This window comes from Haliaeetus albicilla, chromosome 19, assembly GCF_947461875.1.
Source record: "Haliaeetus albicilla chromosome 19, bHalAlb1.1, whole genome shotgun sequence".
Classification (NCBI taxonomy): Eukaryota; Metazoa; Chordata; class Aves; order Accipitriformes; family Accipitridae; genus Haliaeetus; species Haliaeetus albicilla.
Genome location: NC_091501.1, coordinates 156,596 through 172,398, shown reverse-complemented (window position 1 = coordinate 172,398; position 15,803 = coordinate 156,596). Strand labels below are relative to the sequence as shown.

Sequence of the window (15,803 nt, the reverse complement as noted above, 5' to 3'; positions counted from 1 at the left end):
AATACAGCCACAGAGCCACGAGCAAGGCATGACCACCCCTCTTAGAAGGAGCAAGTGGTTAGATTGGTTCAGCCACAGCAAGAAAATCTATCCTTACCCACGTTAAACTGCAGTTTCACCCAACAAGTATACCAGTCAGCACAAAACAAGGGGCCTAGCTGAAAAGCCTGCAATAGAGGTGTTTGCTAATAATCTTAAAACAGGGAGTTTTACCTATTATTAGGCTCTACCTACCAATAGCATTTCTGAACTGGATGATGAAGGCAACCATGTACATAAAGAACAACACTAAAATTGAGCAGACCCAAACCAGACAGAAATATGAGAGGTGCTGCAGGATTTCCAATAATAATTGTGCCTATTTCTAAACTGGACTCTGTTACTATCAAACAAGATGGCTGCCTTCATCACTATGCTCAGAAATCTCTGTTTTCATTACAAACTTAACAATTAGTTTCAGGGTGCTCTTGATAAAGCATTTTTCTTTCCCCATCAGCTTCTACATCATCAGATGAACAAAAATAATGCAGTTCTTTTTGATTAAAAAAAAAAAAAAACCAAGCCCATATTACTCCACTGTCTTTATTCCTCTCCACCTCCTCTGCTCAATTACTAAAAGCAATTTACAGACAATAAATGTAACTTCACAGCTGCCTGTATGAAGTATTCCCTTCATTTTATAGATGAGGTTACAGGCTATACAGAAATTAATATCAGCGAGGTCTACTTCAAAGCTGGATAAGCAAGAGGAACAGATGAACTCTTAAAGAATACAGATCATGCCTGTACTCTAGTAAAACTAGTAATAAAGAATTAAGGATGTTACCAGTTGGATATAAATTCCTTGAATTTATCTGCTTAAATACAGTAGCAAACAAAAGCTTGCTTTGAGGTTCTGCTTGGTTTTATTCTGTTTTTATTAGGAACAACATCATGAGATTTCAGATTTACCGCTCAGCAGCCCGTAGACCAAACATGCTCACTTTACTGGTAAACACATGCTTAACTGCTAACCTCAGGGACTCAAAGAGGGTCTTCCCAGTTGGTGCATGATCACCAGGAATCTGCAGCTAGAAACTCTGTACATAACTTTAATCAATGAAGATAAGCAAGCCAGGAGAGAGTCCAACATTTTCTGCCATAGCCTTGCAGGCTTTGGCAGGGCTAGGAGGAGCAAGAACCTACATCTGTTAAAATCGCCAGCAGTGACTTTGAAAAAGCACCAGGAGTAGCAACACTAAAGGAAAAAAAAAAAAAAGTGCCATTTTGTGCAGGCACTCTTCTGATGATAGCCACTCCTTAAGACTTAATAAAAATGCACGGCCAACTTTTCTTCTTTCACACGTTAGCAGAGCTCAGAAGTGGCACCTGAGTCTAGTTATACAACTCAGCAGGCCCAGCTTCTCCTCGGAAGAAAACACCACCGGCACACAGGTACTCCAAAGGCTGAGTCATCTGAAAAGTCCCTTCGAGGGAAAATAATCCTATTAAGAATTGGGGTGTTGGTGTTAAAGACAAAAAGGAGCGTTAATTTTGGCAGTCCTTAATTACACTGGTTCCACTCTGTCCATTTACTACTAAACCTAACACCTGTAGGTTAGTAAATGTACCACACTCCTCCATCCATCCCCAAGGTCCTTTCCCAACACCGTCCCCTCTTTAGTCAACAGCTGCCTGTCATTGCCCGTACATTTCCTTATCCCTGACTAACACAAACTAGTATTTGTACAACCACAGCACTTGGAAAACTAATGTAAGATTAAGGCCTTCATTTCTAGCCTGCATAGAAATACCAGGCACGCTTAAACCAACAGGGCGTTGTGGGTTTCTACGCTGTGACCAGCTTAAAACCAAAAGCCGTATCATGCACGCATCAAAAAACAGATAGGCTTCAAGATGGACCAAAAAACCAAACACAACACAAAGGATTTGGACTTGTAAAATCTCTCACATGGGGAGAGCTGATAAACATAGTTACATTTCTAGCAGAACTGCCATTTTCTGCATTTTCACTGCAGCAAGTACAGATGTTTGTGCCCACTGGTACTTGTGCCCTTTTCACCCAAGCCTGCAATGGCATCACAACCTCGCACTAGCCCCAAAAATGGCTCAGCAGATGTAGCTGCTGCAGAAAGCACCTGCCTGAGCAAGCTGGAGTCCATGCACAGAGCACGCAACCCACGCTCTCCTTTCCAGGCAAGGTCTGGGGTGTTCATGCCAACCCATCAAGCCCCAAAACCTCCCAACAACTGCACAACAGCAGGAGGAGAGAGGCGACCTAATGGGCTTGAACAGGTAGTCCTGCAGTTTAAACTGGCAGCCCCATGTTACTAGCAGCACTACAGGAGTCCAGAACTCGACTCCTACCACGACCCCAGTCCAGAGGCCCCCATCCGCTCCAACCTGAGGACAAGCCACAGCACTCCCCCCTCTCCTAAACTCTTCCAAAAGGGATGGACTGGGAAAGAAACCAGTGGCTCAGGCAGAGAATTTTGAGATTGGTACATCTGTTGTGGAGACTGATCCACTGATATTTTTCTAATATAAGGAACATATAAGATGCCTAGAATTTGATAGCTGCTTTTTAATTAAATTGAAACAAGTAAATCACAGCCTGTTGCCATGGAGAATGAACAGACACAGCCTCTTGACTCCAGGGCAGGATCAAGCAGGAGAGGCAGACAAGGCTGTGAAATTAAAAACACCTATTTTAAAGCAAATGGTCTTGATAATTAGCAAAAAACGTGGCACAGGGAAATAATATAACCATATGGCAGGAAGTGGTTTTCAAGGTGAACTACAAAGCTGTTTTAAATAAATGAATAAACTGCTTGAGCTGCTGGGTCACTCGCAGAATCATATATGCAGGCTTAAATGTGATTTAAAAAATACACCAAAAAAATAGCAATTAGCTCTTCTTTCAGTTTCCTGTCTATAGCCTGCATCTGTGTCTGTTCTTATTTTTAAGGACTTGTTTCAAGTGATTAACGTTTGCAGCTATTTGCAGTTACCAGAGAGCCGTCAAACTCGCATATTTTCAAATGTGAAAAGCGTTGCGGTTTACCCTGAAGCGAGAACCAAGTTTATGGGATATAAAACCTTTTATCTCTTACTCAGCATCATTTCACAATCCTGGCCAGGTCATCAGACACTAATAATCATTCCTGAATCTGTGCATCCCTGTTATGACTTCCATGACAAAGTGACTTTGGAGGGAATTTGCCCTCCGCACACCACGTATCTGATCCTGTGCTACTTCTCTCCAGAAGCACAGCTCAGAGAGAGTCAAAAGGTAACACTGGTCTGCCAGCAGGAGGCAACACAGTCCTTGGCACAAACTTGGCTGATGGACGAGAGCCTTGCATGCCCCCTTCCCAGTTTGTCCAGAGCACAGGGCATCAAAATATTCCACCCCTTCCTGCTTCCAACCTCACCTGCTTAACCCTGTCAGCAAAGGCTGCCCAGAAAGACGGGGCTGGATAGTTTATGTCGCTCCTATACAATCTCTGCAGAGAGGGTATTGTACAGCAGTTGTCACAACCCTTTTAAGATACTTCTGCTCTGCCCAGATCTAAAAGGGCTGCAGCAAGGAAACTCTCTCATCACCTTTTCAAGCCCAGCCAGGGCAAATCTGAGCAAGACTCTCTTACAATTTCCAGTGAGCATGTGGCCAAAGTGCATCGAATTCATAATAGCCTAAAAATACTTGAAATAACTTTTACCTGATGACTCAGTTTCAAAAATGTGCAGTACATTTTTTTTAAGGGAAGGGACAGATGAACTAACTTTCACTCCAAACCTCCCATCCACTCTAGGGGAAAAGCCAACCTTTTCTCCTATTTTGTGAGGACACAAGTTGTCAGCCATAGTCATTAGTCTTCCATGGCAGCTAATGACCCACACGAAACAAACTGTCAGGGTCCCAGTCCAGGCCCTTGTGACAGAGCTGGTTACATTAAAAACCAGTCGCATTCTCAGCCCTAACCAGCCAAAGTTGAGCTGGCTATTCACAAGTTCCTTTCTGTTCCCCACCATGACGAAGAAACACCCGCAAAGGGAGGGGAGTCAGGACACGAATCTTGTGAAAATAAGAAGTTGGGGAAAAACGAGCAATTAAAATCAGTATTGCCTGCTTTCACAGTTTTGCCTGGGTTTGGAGCATTTGCTGCTTTAACTGAAGTCACACTACATAAGATTTGTGGGTTTCATTAAAAATAAACTCCAGGTCCAAGTCTGCACAAAGATATGCATAAACTTGCAAATCTGGTTCACCCTGAAGGATGCCAACAAGGACCCCAACACCACTCCTTAAAAACACTGAGGTGGGGGCAGCACGACTGGACTAACTCATAGTCTTTGAACAGCTGAGGCTGACAGCAGTATCTGCCCAAACTCCTTGCCCATGCACCCCCTTTCTTTCCAAAGCCTGCAGCGAGAGGAGCTGTGCAACGTCTTGGGACACATTAGCTGCACTGGAAGGTGCTACACACCCTTGGCTTCCCCTCTCCCCACTGCCTTCCCTGGCATGCAATTGGTTTCCTACTGTTTGAACCACAGACCTGCCCTGCCACCTGAACACAAATGGCTTCACCGGGGCTGTTTCTGCCCTCACAGGCACCAGCGGGCAGCAGGTGGCTTGTTTCTCCGCACCTTGTAGCTTTACTTATGTTTAGTTTTGACTTAGAGAAGAGATTTAACACAATTATCAAGGCCAGCCTAGCACCTCCCTCTGAAAGGGAACTGTGGTTTCTTCTCTGTCCCCACAAGCCAAGATAACCGCGCAGGGGAAGACTCCTTCCCAGGGACACTCCCAGTTGGACAGAGCCAGGGTTAACGGGCGCCTGCGTTAAGACTCAAGCCAGGCGGCCGCCTAGCTTATGAAGGAAGATGCTAGCCGTGCCTAGCAGCAGATTATTTTCAGATCACAGCAGAGGGGGTTACAGGCCAAAAATAAAATTAAAAAAAAAACGAAAAAAAACCCCAAAAACCACTTACACATAGAACTGTTCCCTTCAGCAGCATTGCACCACACCGTACACATAAAGAGGGGAGAGCACTCGCAGGGCCGAGCCCCCTGCCCAGGCTGTCCACAGCCCCCTGTTCCCATTGCTCGTGCTCTCCCCTTGCCTGCTCTTCCCTACCTTTCCCCATGCCACCCCAGCTCCCTGCAAGCCCCTCCTGCACCCCCAGCTCACCTCCCCAGGACCCCCTTCTCCTACCCACAAACTTCTCCTGACCTCTACACCCCCAGCAACCCTCCCAGCACCACACTGTCAGCACCTGCACGCAGTAAAGATGAGGGAGAGCACCTCCGAAACAAGAAGAGGCTTCAGATGCCAGCCTCGCTAGGATATTTTTCACCCGGCAGCAGGTCTCGCCATGCCGCTGCCTGGGCTCTCACCAGGAGTTTCCAGCTGTAAACCTCGGTAGCTGCGAGGCTGCTCACTCGAGGAGCATGTGGCACATGTGTGCACCCCCGCGCTGTCAACAACTTCCAGTCATGGTCCTGGTGGGCAAGTCCCAGGTGGGCAAGGGGCTGCCTACCACCGCCAGCAGTAATCTGGCTTTGGAAAAGCACCTCGTAAGCAGGATGGTGCCTTAGCAAAAATAAAGATCACCTTAATATTCTTCTTAACAGCCAGAAAGGTCACGACCTGTTGGTCCATAAGTGGCGGGGGGGGGGGGGAGGGGCAAGATGGGCGAAGGGAGGGGAAGGAGGGGGGAAAGCAATGCACAAAACCGCAGGCGTTAACTGCGTGTTCGCCATAAAAATAAAATAACATGAAGGAACTAGAGATGAACGACGGCTGCACACGGACAGCCGGACAGATACCCACGCGAGGGGATGAGCGGCAGCCTGCGGGAAGCATCAGCGCCTCCCCCCGCTCTCGGCAGCCCCAGAGAGACTGTCCCGCTGCCCCCGCCACCGGGACGCCCGGCGGCCGGACTCCCCGCGCACCGGCGCGGACGCGCCTGTCCTTCACAGGCGGGGAGAGCGGCGGGTCCCCGGGGGGGCGCGGGGAGAGCTCGGGTTACGGCCCGCTTAAAAACAAATAAAACCGCCAGTAAACGCCGCACACGCCGGGGGGGGGGGGGCACGACGACACACAAACCCCAAGAGATTTAAAAACTCACCTCAGAACAAACGGGGCGGGAAAGCGCCCCCACTCCCCCACGCCGCCGCGCACCGCCGAGGCGGGTCGTCCCCGTCAGGGTGAGACCCCCGCCCCGCCCCCAGCCTCACCTGCCCCCCGCCCGTGCCGCGAGGTGGGGGGGGCGCCCTCGCGCGCAAGGTGAGGCGGGCGGGCAACCGCCGTAACGGCCGCCGCTCACCTGTGGGGGCCGGCCCTCAGGGTCCCATGGCAGCGCCGTCCCGTCCCGCGGCGGGCAGAGGGACTCCCGATTCTTTGTTGCGCCGAGGGGAGCGGGTACGGATCCTGTCAGCTCATGTGACGCGGCGGGCTCGGTCTCCGGGGTTCTTTCTTGCTGTTTTTTCCTCCCGTCTCCCCTGCCCGCCCTCCGCCGGCGCTCAGGGCAGGCCCCGCAGCCGGGCGCGGGTCTCAGGCCCGACTGGCTGCTGGCAGAGCGGCGGCGGAGGAGGAGGAGGAGCCGCTGGCGGGGCGGGTTCCTTCGGCAGGGCCGGGCGCGGAGGACGGCTCTGGCATCTCACAGCGCTGCCTGGAGGGGGAGGTGGCAGGGGAGGGTGCTGTCCCGGGCCCCTGCGCCCCGTCGTGTGTCGTCGTGTGTGTCCCCCCCCCCCGGCTCCCGCTCTCGCCCCCGTTTCCTGAGCGGAGGCGGCGCCGCGGGCCCGCCCTCCCCCGAGGCCTCGCTGGGATCGGCCTCTGCCCCGGCCCGGTAGGCCCGGCTCCGGGGCGGGAAGGCTCCGCTGCGGCGGGGGAGGGAGCCGCGGTGGGCCCCGGGGCCGCCGGCGGCTTTCCCGGAGGAGCGGCCGCCTCACGGCTGAGGAGGGTGTTGCGGGGCAGCAGGGGCGTGAGGTGGGCAGGGGCTTCGCCGGCCTCCTCCAGCGTGGGGGAGCGACGGGTGCAACGGGCGCCGGACGGCGCGTTTGTTCCCCTCCTGAGGCTGCTGTTGCGGCGCTTCGGGCCCTGATGCATAGGCCTGGGCCTGCCGCAGCAGTCTGGGAAGTAAATAAAAACGTAATTATGCGCATTCTAGTTGGGGCTCGCAATAAAAGAGAGGAAACCCCCTCATTTTCTCTAGAAAAGATCAGAGAAATGGCAATACTGAGTCAGATCGGCATCCTGCTTCCGAGAGTGCTGAACAGACAAGCCCTAAGACAAGACTGGTGGCTCCAAAAAGCAGTCCATGACGCTGCCCCAGAAGACGCAGCATGACCTAGTGATCCTGTGGTCAGGCACTTCCCAACCCACAGCAGGGGTCTTTGTGTTTAACACCTTCCAAAAGATTTTTCTTAATGCATTCAGTCTTTTTTTTTAACCATGTGAAATTTTCGTATCTGCTACATCATGCAGCAAGCATCCAGCTCACTTCTTCAGACAGCATTTAGTCATCTCCTTTTGTTTGCCAAGCTCTAAGTGGGGGGCAGAGAGAGATCACCTTTCTGCAGCTCTTTAATGCCCCTATATGCCATTTTTCTTCACAAGCCAAGTCTGAAAAACATCAAACCACCAAGCCAGGCCATATATAGGAAACACAGATAACATTTACTATCAGAAATGTGGGCAGCTCAGAAAGCCTCGGACTCCTTCAACAAATACAACCGCAAATTCAACGAGCAGCTTCCCTGCTGCTCTGGTCAGTCCCAAGATTGCTCCTACACTGACATCAGCTTTCTAGACACCACGATTGACATTAAAAAATGGCACCCTGCAAGCTAGCACATACACAAGAACCTAGAGACCATAAAACTTCCTTTATAAGCACGTGAAGTAAGACCAGCAGCCATCCAAAATGCACCAAAAAGCTCTAAGATTCAGCCAGCCCTGCAGATAGTGTTGCACCTGCTCTGAGGAGCACACTGGTGATCTGCTTTATCCAGCAAGGTCACTCTTCCAGCGAAATAGATACGAATTTACTACAATAAAGATAACGACAGCAACAACAGCAATTTTAGAAAACCACTTTTCAAGGCATCAAGGTTTATTTGGTGTTCGTCTATTGCAACCAAAATTAACAAGGACTGGCAAAGTCTCTGACCACATTAGCTTTCTGCAAATTTGTTTTTCTGCTTTTTATTTTAGAGTCTCTACTGTAGCATTACCTCCCGCAACCATGTGCCCCAATAGCAATAATATTCCATGCTAAAATCCACACATAAAATAATCTTTTAAATTACTGTCTCTGAAAGATTTTTTTTCCCTGTGTCTCTTCTCCTAACCTTCAGGCTCTCCCTTTCTCAGCTCATTACAGGAAGCAAATCCACAGATGAAAACACATGAAATAGAACCAGATACCACCAGAGCATCAAACATTAAATACGCCAGTACCGCTCCACAGACAGCATAATCAATGCCCTTCCTGCCATAGCAAAACAGCCGAAATTCTTTGTTCCTGCATGCACTTGTCCCAAATCTCTACAGTTCATCACTTCATCCAGCACACAAGATACCCCTCCAGAAACCATGTGAATGAAACTAAATAATTCCTGTCTTAGAACGAATGTGTACAGCCAGCCAATAAAGGTCAGAAACATGTACTCATCATTAGGAGAGTATTTGTCAGACAGCAACAACTCAAACCCGTCAATCCTTATCCCAAAGGAGACCTACAAAATGTTCCCAAAAGATGAGGCTCGGAATTAAAACTTATAATCGCTAAATACTAAAGCTCATGGATTTAATGGAGATGTTGCTTCCCTAGGCTGTTACAGCCTCCCTGCTGACCTCTCCCTTTGTCACCAGCACAAACAACCGTTTTTCGCTAGTGGTCCAGCAGAGAACCAGTAGCCTGTCAGTCACTTCTGCTCACAGCCCTTTCGGCTCCATAGGTGCTCCCTTTTTTTCTCAAGTGGTCAAATTGATTAATACAATTAGATTAAACTAAGAGCAACTGCATCTAACCTGTAGTTAGCTTGAATATTGCTGCTTTCTGTCAGATCTGATAAAAAGACCCTGAGCCCAAAAGCTTGTTTGCTTTTTCCAGCTCTTATCAGCTGATCTAATAAAGATGCTACCTTTCACCACAAATCTTGCTTTCCTAGGATCTTTAGACCATCACAGCTACAACACCACTTTTACTTTTAATGTCTTGCATGCTTTAACTGATTCTTCCACATTCTCTTATCTGTGAAATAGAGTATGATAAAATGTATTCCCTTCTGTATTGATTCTTATACCGTTTTCATAAACATAATATCCAAGTACCTTCTAGGACTGCATTAGCTGATCTGACTAACATCTGTCACACGGAGGGTTTGTTTTTCTTTTTCTTGTTCTCTCCCCAGGAAGAAGATGATGCATGGCACAAAGTGTTTTGGTTTTATGAGGGTGTTTTTCTCCTTTCCTCTATTCACACTGCTCTGTATTTATACCACAGAAAATGAGGATGACGGCAATTTCTGTGATAGACCTTATTTCCAGAGAAGTTAATTTCAGAGTGTTGAGCCAGCCATAGGAAGATGTCTCCTGCACAAAGCAACATTTTAATATGTCATTTCCCACCAAAGAAAATCTAATCCATATTCTTGACATTTGGGGCAGAAACTTCCTAAGGAAAGAACAGTGTTTCCCTTTCTCCAGAAAAAGAGTTTCAACTCGTGATCCTCAGTATGTGACGTTCGAACAGATTGTTGCAGATTATTAACATACAGGCCAGTGCTCTATACAGTTATAAATAGGAAAATCTGGAAACCAAAGAGAGTAACATGCCTTTTAATTGCACTGAGGCAGATTATCATAGGACAGCTTGGAGGGGAAATGGTGGAGACAGACTATTTCATGCTAAAAAATAGAGAGAATTTACTTACGTGTAAGGAATCACACTGTTCCTCAAAAAGGAACCCTGAATGATCCCATGTGTCTAAAAAGGCAGTAGGTACAACATACGAGCTACTGAATGATAGAAACTGTGGTGAAGAGAGGAATCAACTGTGCTCAAGCAATGAAAGCAGAAATACCAGAAGACCTCAGGGAGACAGTAGACAGCAAACTTAATATGTTTTTGCAATGTGATATGGCAGCAAAAATCATGCAGTTAATTTAATTTGGGGTTGTAAAGGCAGAGACCTCTTCTCAGACATACAGGCAATAGTCCCATTTTTTAATATAGTGGTGAGACCGCAGTTTGAAGACATGTTTAGTTGTGGACAGCTTGGTGCTAGCTAGATGTCAACAACTTGGAGGGAAATAAAAAAAAGAGGAACATAAAATGATAAAAAAGCTGGAAGGGATTACAGTGTGTGTAGGTTGCCCAAATAACAACTGTGAAAAGCATCATGGGAATTGCATATAAGAACTTCAGGGGTGCAGAAGCACCGGGGAGTGAGAAAGACTGTGTAGGGTTGTCTGAGGGAGTATAAATGGTATAAATGTAAATTAAATTAAGCAAAGGAAATATTAAGCTACAAGACTGCAAGACAGCATCCCAGAGGAGCTCCCATCACCTGATTCACACAAGACTAGATGAAGCAAAGCACACAAGACACCACTTAAGAAACTCTGACTGCAGGAAGGGATTAGATGAGAACAATATGCCTTTGGGGCCATTCAGCTGCCCACTGACTGGGACATCTGCAGAGCAATAGGTCTCAGCCCAGTACATGGTAGAAACCTTCCCTTGTCTACACCATTGCTGGAGACACTTGTAGACCAAAATAACCATGGTTAGTTCCAGGAGGTAACCATGGAGGGAGTGCTGTACTTAGAGGGGTTGGGGGGGGGGGGTGGAGGGTGTATTGTCAGATTTTTTTCCCTTTTACCACTGGGATTTTCTTGAGAGGTCACTGGTTCATCATCATCTGGTAAGAACAGTGGTGATGGCACTCCTGTGTTTTAATATTGCCACCGTAACGTTTCCTTGGATTACACAGACCTTTGAGTAGATGTCCTGGACAGCACTCACCTCTCCCAAGAAGTCTGTGGCATACAGATACAGCAGTTAATTGGAATGAAAAAAATCAGAGGCCTTATTATTCCTTAGTTAGAGGGATGAGATCAAGGTAAGTCCTTTTTCTAACATTGGAAAGCCAGCTTGAACTTGTACCCATAACACCTTTACATCACACTGTGCCATCATATATTGTGGCCTGCCTGTCATACAGAAAAGGAGACCTGACAGTATAGTATGTTCCTCCCAAGCAAGGGCTGATACACCCTGTTGCTCCTCATCCTGGATGTGCCACACACACATTGCAGGGGGCGGGGGGGGGGGGGGGGAACAAACAGCCCAAACAATTTTATAAATGTTCTGTAAGGGATTCGAATGTCTTTTCTTATTTGGTCTGTATTTTTTTAACACCCTTGAGGGAGGCATGTGCAGTGATAATTATCAGTCCAACCATACACAAAGCACACAAAGGTATAGTCCTCCATAACTGTTGACCCTAAATGGCCTTTCTCTACATAGAAATGTCACGATCTTCATGAATGAAAGCTTTCTGCTTATTAATTTACATGAAAAACATGGCCCAACATGCATGAGCATACAGCAAATATAAATGTAGTAGAATTTGGGTCTGAGATAAGTCTTGTAATGAATTGCTGAAGTATATGCTAGAATTAATTCATCACACTGCCCTAGTATATCGTGAACCTCTGACTGTTTCACTTGCACTCTGCCTAATGGCCCATCTTTCTCAGGACAACATGTTACAAACCTCACCGTAATTTCATGCTCTTACCTTGCAGGCTATGTTTAAAGAAAAAAAAAAAAAAAGGAAGTGTTTTCTCCTTTCTTTTAAATGTAGCTCTTGTCTAAGTGCTAGGAAAGGCGCTGTCAGCTCTGAAAATTCAAGACTAATCAAGCAATTAAGAATTGATATCTAGTGACTTATCATGACTGGAAATGAGAGGTGCTGCATTCATTTTAGCTCTGCAAGAACCCAAAATAGCTAACCTGATTTTTATGGACAGCAGGATTATTTTAAATCTTTTGGGGAGGAGGAGAAGAAGAGTTACAGCTCCTTCTATTAAACTGGTTTCTTCAAAACCCCCATCTGTGTTTCGCATGTTCCTTAGTAAAGGGCCAGTCTGGACAGAAGGCTGTGCTGGAAGAGCTGCTGTACTTCAGATTCACACCCTGCCTTGACCTGAATGAGTCTGAAAGCATACAGAAATCCCCAGAGAGCAAAAGCCAAGCTGAAGTTTTACTTTCTCTTCCCCATGTACTAGCACAGCACTGCACTGCTTGAATAAACAACCCAGCCAAGCAGGAATTACATCACCTCAACACTGTGGTTTCCTTTGAACATTAAAAAGAACGGCAAGCATTTCCATTCACGCAATTATCAGCATTATCGCCTCTCCTCACACCTCCTTCTGCTCCAGCATCTGACTGTTGAGATGGCAGGGACTTCCCTGCCTCCCGAGCAGAGCCCCTTTGCAACTCAGCTGCAGCCATTTGCTCTTCCTTGTCTAAACCCTCTCGACAAGCTCAGGAACTTCTTCAGCAATCAGGAAGACTTTATGGGGTGGATGAGCAGCAACTCAGCACATCCCCTCCATAAACATTTATTTGGGGAATTACAGCATATATATTTGGGTTTTCCATGGTAATTTGGCTCTGATGAGCTTTCCTTATTGTCAAAATGGTGGATACCTCTGTAAAAGAGAGCAGTAACTTCTCCTGCAGCTCTGCTACCTCAGGAAACAGACCTCAGCCATGCAGACGTGAGCCTGATCGATACCTGCATGAGAAATCAAAAATGAAAAGCAAAGTGCTGCAGAAACCAGTGCTGGTGACTCGGGAAGAAACCTTTTTTTTTTTCCCTAAACTATAAGGAGTTCAGCAGCTCCCACTTACCCAGCTGCTGGCTCCTACCTGGACAACCTGGTACAAAGAAGAACATAGGAAACTGAATTCTGTTCTCGACTTCACCTCTGACCCTCTGCAATTTTGGAAAAGTCATTTAACCTCCTGAGTCTCCATTTTTTCCATGTATGAAGCTGAAACGTCATACTGAGCCTTGCAAGGACTGCTGAAATCTTTGATTTTAATGGCACACGTCAGTGCCAAAAGCACTGTCAGCAGCATTACAAGGCTAATTCCCTCACAAGGGAGGGAAGCTCACTGTGGTACAGGTATTTTGGGTACAATTATTACCCCTGGAAGTGCTCAGATATCATTGCATAAAATTGTAGGCAGACAATCCTTCAGATGGGACAGAAACCAGAGGCCCTGACTGGTTATTGAAAGACATAATGTTTTGAAGAAGCCCATATGTTAGCTTTTCCATGTTCACCCTGTTCCAATTTGGATAATCACATTCTGACTCCTTAAAGCAGGGTGGCTGACCTGCCTGGCCCTACCAGCTGTATATCCAAATCTTCATGTGGCCTAGAGCAATGCAACACAACCCACGTATTTCAAAGAGCTGAAGGAAAAGAGGAGGTCCAGGAGAGGTTCACCGGCTGGTAAGGAGAAAGCCTTCCTCCTGGAACAGGACCTCTCCCCTCCTGCCTAAACGGTCCTTCCCTCAGAAGCTGACAACTTGCCCTCCTGTCACTTCTCACCGGAACCTGCCTGGTGTTGTCAAAGCACCATCGTCCTTTGCCCGCAGGTGGCTGGGTCATTGCAGCACTGGTGCTGTGAACCTTGCAGATCCACAGCTCGTAACACAGTTTGGCAGCTTAAAGGCCTGGTTATTAACAGTGAAGTACCTAGTAACGTACTAGTTAGTAATAGTAACCTGCATTTCTATTTTATCATTAACAAAGAAAAACATTTTATCTCTGACAGTACGTGGAGACTGGCTTGCCCTAGAATCAAGCAAGAGAAGACATTGAAGGTTCACATTCTCATCTTCCCTTGGAGATCTGGTAGTCACTGGTGCTCTCTGACCTTCTCCTTTTTTATTATAAACTCTTCATTATACTTCACTGTGCATAGCAAATCTTGACCACCACAGAATCCCAAAACACAGAAAGAGCAATATGTGAGCCTTCATCAGCTTCCTGACACAGCAAAGAAGAGGAGCAGCATATGCTGCAAAGGATTTTTTTCACCATGGACACACAGTAAATTTTCCCAAACCCAAGATAAGATGCTGTTTCCAAACGGTGAAAGAAAGTGGTGGCAGCTCCAAGCAGCCAATTTTGGCTCCATCTGGCTAATTTTGCATTTCAGATGCCCATCTGACCCAATGATGGTGTCAGCAGCCACTCTCCTGTCCCTCATGAGGGCAGCCCTGTGCCAAGACACTGGTATCAGATGAAGGCACTTCTCCAGACTTCATGGATGCAAAGGAGGGGAAACTGTCTTGTCCCCATCTCTTCACAGGTGCTGGTGGCACCTGGGCCATGGCTCAGAGCTGTAAGGGGTGCCAGAAGCACCAGCCCCAGGAGGAGAAGACAGTCATGGCTGGGGATGTTCTGCATGGCTGTAGGTGCCCACCCCCAGGAGTGTGGGGTTTGGGAACTACCAGGGGAGCTGGCAGGGGGATGTGGGCAGGCAGGGGACAGGAAAGGGAGCAGAGAGGACCTAGGGCACCATCTGGTGGCTTCACTCACTGCCTTCCCTAAATCCCTGTCTCAGAGGGTCACTGTATTGCATGGCCAAGGGCTGAAGAAACACCAGGTCTTCCCAAGAGACAGCCCAACAGGACGAAGAGAGCCCTGCCCTTGGCCCAGACTTACACACCCTTAGGGCACTGCTAGGTGGGACAGTGGTGCAAACCACAGCACTAATAACCGTTTCACTTGGGTGCTGTTCAGTCAAGCATCTCCCTTGATAAAGAACCAGCCCTGGCTGGCTATTTAGAGATGATTTACAGTAGTGACACCCCTCAAAAGGAAAAAGAAGAGTAGAAGACAGAAGCGATGAAGGAGAACACCTTGGACTATACCTTGGACATACATTTCATTGTTGTTATCCACCACAGCAAGGTCTTTCTTATCTACAGATAACGGCAAAATATAGTTGGCGTGTTTCATATGACAGAACAGTACCCATGCAAGAGCTTGTCCTTTGCAGAAAATGATGAAACCAACAAACCAATGAACCACTCAAGTGCGCCCCGGTTTTTGCCTTCTCAAATTAGGATTTGCTGTAAAGCATTGTGAAGGACTTGTTTTAAAGGGACTAGATGACCTCAGTGTCACCAACGCCCTTTGCAGCAATGCCAGCTATGACAACACGTTGCGGATGATCATGGTGAGAGACTGTATCGCTCAGGACCAAAGGCTCACACCTGGTGGAGAGGGCAAAGGATCCTAGTGCTAACATGGCATCTCCTTTAGAAGGAGGCAGGCAGCACATTTCCACCTCGCACCACTGCTTACTTTGATAATGGGTCTCCACTTCCCTGAAATCCTGTCAATACAAAAGGATAATTCAACATCTGGGAATCAAAGATTATACCAGTGTAACGTGAGAGCACGCTCTGTGCATAACAGCACCATGCTGGGGGAAGGAAGTGGAGCTGAGGCCCTTAGGGACACAGTTTTTAAAGAGGAATCCATTCTCAACATTCATTTTAAAGCAAAACCTCTAGAGTGAACACAACAAGCCAGTCATCACCGCTCACCTTTGTGGAGCTGGGGGAGCCATTCCTTAATTTTTCTTTCTTTCTTTTTTTTTTCTTTCTTTCTTTTTTCCCCCCAATTGCTCAACACTCTAAAAATGAACTCCTTTCCTCTTAGTAGTAATATTCATTTTCTGCATCTACT

General features: G+C 47.2%; 1 protein-coding gene across 7 annotated transcripts in view; it reads right to left on the bottom strand.

Annotated features, from left to right (window-relative positions):
- TCF20 (transcription factor 20) overlaps nucleotides 1-6,741 on the bottom strand; it is a 132,113-nt gene extending 125,372 nt beyond the window's left edge. For 3 of the 7 annotated variants that reach the window (XM_069807077.1, XM_069807073.1, XM_069807075.1), the window contains exon 1: nucleotides 6,334-6,738. The gene's annotated coding sequence lies outside the window, so the exon portion shown is untranslated. Of the gene's footprint in view, nucleotides 1-6,333 lie in introns of all 7 variants that reach the window. The other 4 variants (XR_011328795.1, XR_011328796.1, XM_069807072.1 and 1 more) reach the window with 3 other exon arrangements.
- Between the last annotated feature and the right edge of the window lie 9,062 nt (nucleotides 6,742-15,803).